Genomic DNA, 7,020 nt, shown 5'->3' with positions numbered 1-7,020 from the left:
AACCATCTCATGGCATCCCCGGACCTCACGGAGGTCTGCCTGAGCAAACTCCGAGGAAAAGAGACCATCGGGAAGGGGCCGAGAGGCAGGTGCGTACCCGGGCCCCTGGGGGCCCCGTGAGGCGGGCCCGGGTGCTGCCTGGCCCTGTCTCGGCGTGGCCAGACCTCGCGGAGGCCTGCCTGAGCAAACTCGGAGGAAAAGGCCCATCGGCGATGGGGCTGAGCTGCAGGTGCGTTCCCGGGCCCCTGGGGGCCCCGGCGGGCGGGCCCGGGTGCTGCCTTCCCCGCATTCAGAACCGCCGAACCTATCGGAGGTCGGACTGTAGGAAAAAACTCGGAGAAAAGGAACCATCGGGAAGGGGCTGAGAGGCAGGTGCGTTCCCGGGCCCCTGGGGGCCCCGGCGGGCGGGCCCGGGTGCTGCCTGGCCCCGTCTCAGCATGGCCAGACCTCGCGGAGGCCTGCCTGAGCAAACTCGGAGGAAAAGGCCCATCGGCAAGGGGGCTGAGCGGCAGGTACGTACCCGGGCCCCTGGGGGCCCCGGCGGGCATGCCCGGGTCCTGCCTTCCCCTGATTCAGAATCGCAAGACCACACGGAGGTCTGACTGACCCTCTCCCTACTAATCCGGAGGAAAATTACCCCCCTTTCTTGTAATCCGTGCACTTGAGGTGACAGAGGGGACCCAAGGCGCGAAAGTGCCCGACCTCCTGGAGCCCTCGCTGGGATCCGGGAGGCAAATGGCACCTCATCGGGACTTCCAGGGAAGTTCGGCCATCTGGTCGCCCCCCATAGGAAAGCATTGCCGGAGACCAGATGGCCGAGGCGATCCTGGAGACCAGATGGCCGAGGGGATCCTGGAGACCAGATGGCCGAGGGGATCCCGGAGACCAGATGGCCGAGGGGATCCCAGAGACCAGATGGCCGGGCACGAAAGTCAAGCCAGCCTATGTCACTCTGCGCCCCTACGAAAAAGTGAGCTGGCGTCAGGGAAAGGGCGGGTTGGGGACCGGAGGCCCAGGGCCTAGCACCCGACCCGGGGCCCGGACGGGCCCCTGGACCCAGCCTGGGCTCTAATGCCCGGAGACGCAGGGGAAGCCTCCCCGGGCCCTCCGGACCCCGTCCCAGGCACCCTGCCACGCAGCAGGACCAAGGACAGAGCCCGGGATGGGGAGGCCGCCCTCCCCGGGCCCTCGGGGGCCCCGGCCGAAGCTCCTGAACTCAGTCCGGCAAGGGGAGGCTTCCCGGGCACAACGGAGCCCCGTCCCGGGGCTTTGGCAGTGTGGCATGTCGGTGGACGGCGCCCAGGGCCGTAGCACACAACCCGGGGCCCGGCCGGGCCCCTGGACCCAGCCGGGGCTCCCGGGCCCGGAGGCGCAGGGGAAGCCTCCCCGGGCCCTCCGGACCCCGTCCCGGGCACCCTGCCACGCAGCAGGACCAAGGACAGAGCCCGGGATGGGGAGGCCGCCCTCCCCGGGCCCTCGGGGGCCCCGGCCGAAGCTCCTGAACTCAGCCCGGCAAGGGGAGGCTTCCCGGGCACAACGGAGCCCTATCCCGGGGCTTTGGCAGTGTGGCATGTCGGTGGATGGCGCCCAGGGCCGTAGCACACGACCCGGGGCCCGGCCGGGCCCCTGGGCTCCCAAGCCCGGAGGCGCAGGGGAAGCCTTCCCGGGCCCTCCGGACCCCGTCCCGGGCACCCTGCCACGCAGCAGGACCAAGGACAGAGCCCGGGATGGGGAGGCCGCCCTCCCCGGGCCCTCAGGGGCCCCGGCCGGAGCTGCTGAACTCAGCCGAGCGAGGGGAGGCTCCCCGGGCTCGAAGGAAACCACGTCCTGGTCCTTTGTCAGTGCGGCAGGCCGGGGGACCGGGCCCAGGGCCAGGGCACCCGACCCGGGGCCCGGGGCCCGGCCGGGCCCCCGGACCCCATCCAGGGCTTCCTGCCACGCGGCAGACCCAGGGACGGATCCGGGGCTGGGCCGGCATCCTGGCATGTCCAGCTGCCGGCTGAGGACCGCTAGGCCGAGGGGGGTCCCAGAATACCTTGTCCCTACCAATCCGGAGGAAAATTACCCACATTTCTTGTAATCCGTGCACACGAGGTGACAGAGGGGACCCAGGGCGCAAAAGTGCCCGACCTCCTGGAGCCCTCGCTGGGACCTGGGAGGCGAATGGCACCCCATCGGGACTTCCAGGGAAGTCCGGCCATCTGGTCACACCATAGGAAAGCATTGCGGGCGACCAGATGGCCGAGGCGAGAGGGGCGACCAGATGGCCAGGAACGAAATGTCGCCAATCTGTCTGCCCCAGGCCTGTAGGGCTCAGGAGCTGCGGGGGCCCCTGGGCTCCGGGACTGCAGGGCTCGGGGACTGCAGGGCTCCACGGCTGCAGGGCTCCGGGGCTCCGGGGCTCCGGGGCTCCGGGGCTCCGGGGCTCCAGGGCTCCAGGGCTCGGGGGCTGCAGGGCTCCAGGGCAGCAGGGCTCCGGGGCTCCGGGGCTCCGGGGCTCCGGGGCTCCGGGGTTGCAGGGCCCGGGACCCATGGAGCCCGTCCCGGGCTCTTCCCCACGCCGCGGGTTGGAGGAGGGAGCCCCGGACGCCTGGGAGGTGTTGCCTGGGGCACATCCCATTTGTTCCCTGGAAGGTGATCGCCAGCACAGGCAGGGTGCCTGGGCATACCCTTGCCCCTAGTAATCCGGAGGAAAATTACCCCCCTTTCTTGTAATCCGTGCACTCGAGCTGACAGAGGGGACCCAGGGCGCAAATGTGCCCGACCTCCTGGAGCCCTTGCTGGGGTCGGGGAGGCAAATGGCACCTCATCGGGACTTCCAGGGAAGTCCGGCCATCTAGTCGCCCTCATAGGAAAGCATTGCGGGCGACCAGATGGCCGAGGCAAGAGGGGCGACCAGATGGCCGGGACCGAAATGACGCCCAATCTGCCTGCCCCGGGCCTGTAGGGCTCGGGGCTCGGGGGCTGCAGGGCTCGGGGGCTGCAGGGCTCGGGGGCTGCAGGGCTCGGGGGCTGAAAGGGCTCGACGGCTGCAGGGCTCCGGGGCTCCGGGGCTCCGGGGCTCCGGGGCTCCGGGGCTCCGGGGTTGCAGGGCCCGGGACCCAAGGAGCCCGTCCCGGGTACTTTGACACTCTGCGGGCCGGAGGAGGGAGCCCCGGATGCCTGGGAGGTGTTGCCCGGGCATCGCCCATCTGGTCCGCAGCAGGGAACCACCAGCCCCGGGAGGGTGTTTGGGCATACCCTTGCACCTACTAATCCGGAGGAAAATTACCCCCCTTTCTCGTAATCCGTGCACTCGAGGTGACAGAGGGGACCCAGGGCGCAAACGTGCCCGACCTCCTGGAGCCCTGGCTGGGATCCGGGAGGCGAATGGCACCTCATCGGGACTTCCAGGGAAGCCCGGCCATCGGGTCGTCGATTTGTCGAGCCCTGGACTTGCTGTTGCCTCCGGGATCCGAGCGAGGACTGTTCTTTCCGAGATTGGTGCCCCTTTCATTGCTTGTGCTCTTTTTATTGTGTATGGTTCGAAGGGAAGCTGAATAGGCGCTAGTTGAACCGTTGATCTTCACCCTCCGGCGACTGTACGACAAATGGTGACGTATGGCCCAACGTCAGCTGTGACGTATTCTCCAGGAGAGCTTCAATAGAACACGCATTGCTGGAGTGCCCTGTTACAGGATACGCAGGCACATCATGTCAGACAGTGCAACGTTCTCAGCGTGGGACGTCACATTCCTGTCACGAGGTACGCAGGTGCATCACGCCAAACCTCAAGCTCGCACGGAGCGGAGGAGTTGAGTTGAATTTGAAGCCGAACATCAAGCTCGCACAGAGCGGATGAGTTGAGTCGGATTTCAAGCCCTCTCACTGAGCTGAGTTACTGATAGATTTCAGCATTGCCACTGTAAAATAAACTTATTTTGTTTAGTTTAATTTGTTTTGTTTTTCTCCAGCTTCAATTTCAACTCACAAACTGTTTCTTTTGTCATTTCTGATTTTAACAATCACAGACTGTTATTATTTATCGTTGGATGACTGGAATCTCAGGAACTAGTCTTGTCAAGCATTAACCTTCCATACTTTTTATTTAAAAAAAAAAAGGGGGAGAGAAAAGTTTACTTTTCAGAAAGTGGCGGTTTTGTTGTGATATTTTTTTTTGCATAGCATCCACATCGTTTACTATTGTAATTATCGATGTTACTATTGTATTTTACACAGTTCTTATCTGTTTATCAATATGCAAAATGTCCAAACCCCTCCTCCTTTTTAGGTCTCGTAGAGAGAGACCTAATGCCGTCAATCCACAAAGCTGACTTTTACGATCCGGATTTGGCCTCAGGCATTCACCCCAGCAGCATTTCTCCTCCCCTTACCATTTGCCCCTGCCTCCGAGAGCTTCAAAGGGATCTGCTTCACACTTCACGGCCGCCGCGACTCACATTTCTCCTTCCTTCGTGCCCAGCCCCCCTCCCAGCGCTGCCTTGTTTTCCATAAAGAAGGAAGGGACAAGGGAGAGACGTGAGTAGGAGAAAAGATTATTCATTCATTCAAGAATTAGTTCAAGCATCCGACTAGCTACTAAAATGCCATTGTTGTAACAGCCATGTACAGAAATTATTTAAAAACCATTTAAACGGGAATATTTATCCCGGAGAAGGCGCATATCTGGTATTTGATCACATCGTGATTTCTTGTGAGAATAACCGAAAACCATTCTACTTTGAATTGTCGGCCTTAGTTAAGATAACAAAATAAATAAATAACTAACAAAAAAAACAAGCATTGGAAATGCAATAGGTCTCGCATTAGGAAAGTTTGAGCTATTGGTATTGTAAATGACACTTTTTTTATTTATGTGTTGGTTTTGAAAGTAGCAAAATGAATAGCTTTGTCAGTTACAATGTCAATAGTTTTAACTTTTGCAAATGTGACACCTATAGCATTTGTAATGCAATGTGTGTTGTATTTACGTGACTTAGATGTCTTGATATTACAAATAACAATGGCTTTTAATTTTGTAAATAATTAATACTTAAATAAAAGTTATTGTAATTTATAATGGCAATAGCTTAAACGTTTGTAAATAACTTTTGTGAAGATTATGTTCAGTGTATTTTATTGTGACGAAAATCCAAGAACATTGCATTTGCACCTACACACACACAGAGCCACACACACACACACATATAGATGTGGTAGTGCTGGATCTGGGGGATATGGTGGTGGTGGGTGTGGTGGTGGTGATGGTGGATGTGGTGGTGGATGTGGTGGTGATGGTGGTGGTTGAGGGGGTGGATGTGGTGGTGGTGGTGGATGTGGTGGTGGTGGTGGTGGTGGTGGTGGATGTGGTGGTGATGTGGTGGATGTGGTGGTTGTGGATGTGGTGAAAGCGGTGGTAGATGTGGTGGTGGATGTGGTGGTGGTGGATGAGGTGGTGGATGTGGTGGTGGATGTGGTGGTGGATGTGGTGGTGGATGCGGTGGTAGATGTGGTGGTGGTGGTGGATGAGGTGGTGGTGGAAGTGGTGGATGTGGTGGTGGATGTGGTGGTGGATGTGGTGGTGGATGTGGTGGTGGATGCGGTGGTGGTGGTGGATGTGGTGGTGGTGGATGCGGTGGTGGATGTGGTGGTGGATGTGGTGGTGGATGTGGTGGTGGTGGATGCGGTGGTGGATGAGGTGGTGGGTGTAGAGAGGGGGGTGTAGAGAGGGGGTGTAGAGAGGGGGAGTAGAGAGGGGTTGTAGAGAGAGAGGGTGTAGAGAGAGAGGGGTGTAGAGAGAGAGGGCTGTAGAGAGAGGGGTGTAGAGAGAGAGGGGTGTAGAGAGAGAGGGTTGTAGAGAGAGGGGTGTAGAGAGAGAGAGGGGTGTAGAGAGAGAGAGGGGTGTATAGAGGGGGGTGTAGAGAGAGAGGGGTGTAGAGAGAGGGGTGTAGAGAGCGGGGTGTAGAGAGAGAGGGGTGTAGAGAGAGATGGGTGTAGAGAGAGAGGGGGGTGTAGAGAGAGGGGTGTAGAGAGAGAGGGGTGTAGAGAGAGAGTGGTGTAGAGAGAGCGGGGTGTAGAGAGAGAGGTGTAAAGAGAGAGGGGTGTAGATAGGAGGGGTGTAGAGAGAGAGAGGGGTGTAGAGAGAGTTTGTTTATCCTACTCTCAGCTCCTGTTCCTTCTGTTATTGAAATACAACAATCCATTACTCAGTGAAATGATTTATTTATCAGACTGACCGTTTGCATGAAGTGTTTTAATGACTCTAAATGTCCGGTGTATGATAAACGATTTCACACAATTGTTCTGCGTTTTCTACATTGTGCTAATAAGTACTCAATTCGTAAAACCATATAGTCACATCTCGAATCTGCTACCATTAGATTAATAAAAGCAAAATAAATGTATATTTTTGTTGAACGATTACAATATTGTTTTGCTTAGACAACTCAGCGTTGTCTAGTCTAAGAAATGCGGTCACGGCGGAGTTGGGAGCAGGGAGTATGAACAAAACAAAAGGTCCTGGGGCACATAGAGACCTTGCATCATGGCCTAGATTTGCTCCGGAGGCGGAAATAGAAACCAAAGGTCTACTCAGCACAAAGTGGAGCCGGTGAGACAGAACTCACGGGCAGGAAAAATCAAAGGGCATTCATCTCGGAGGAACAGTACAGAGGGGTTGGGGCCTGAGAGTCGTGTTTGCCTCCATGTGCATCACGGGGGCAAGAAGGAGTATTGTATTTTATACAGAAATCACTACTGCAGTTTCGTCTTGCAGCATGCTAATTATTAATGAACTTCGGAAAGATGAAAGGCTGAGTTGGCCCAACAGAGGAGCACACTGGTATCAAGACGAGGTGTTTCCATGAATCTCTCTAATTTACACGTCAGCTGACGACTAGGTAGAGAAGTTGAAAGGCTGGCGAACATTTAGAGCAAACACGTATGAGTGTCTCTGGCCCAGCCTTCCAACCACAACAAGATAGGAAGACATCCAGCAGAAAGGTGGGTGCCTTGAAGATACATGCGTATGTAAATCCCACA

The sequence above is a fragment of the Lissotriton vulgaris genome, chromosome 1_1 (assembly GCF_964263255.1).
Source record: "Lissotriton vulgaris chromosome 1_1, aLisVul1.2, whole genome shotgun sequence".
NCBI lineage: Eukaryota > Metazoa > Chordata > Amphibia > Caudata > Salamandridae > Lissotriton > Lissotriton vulgaris.
This window is presented reverse-complemented; position numbering follows the sequence as displayed.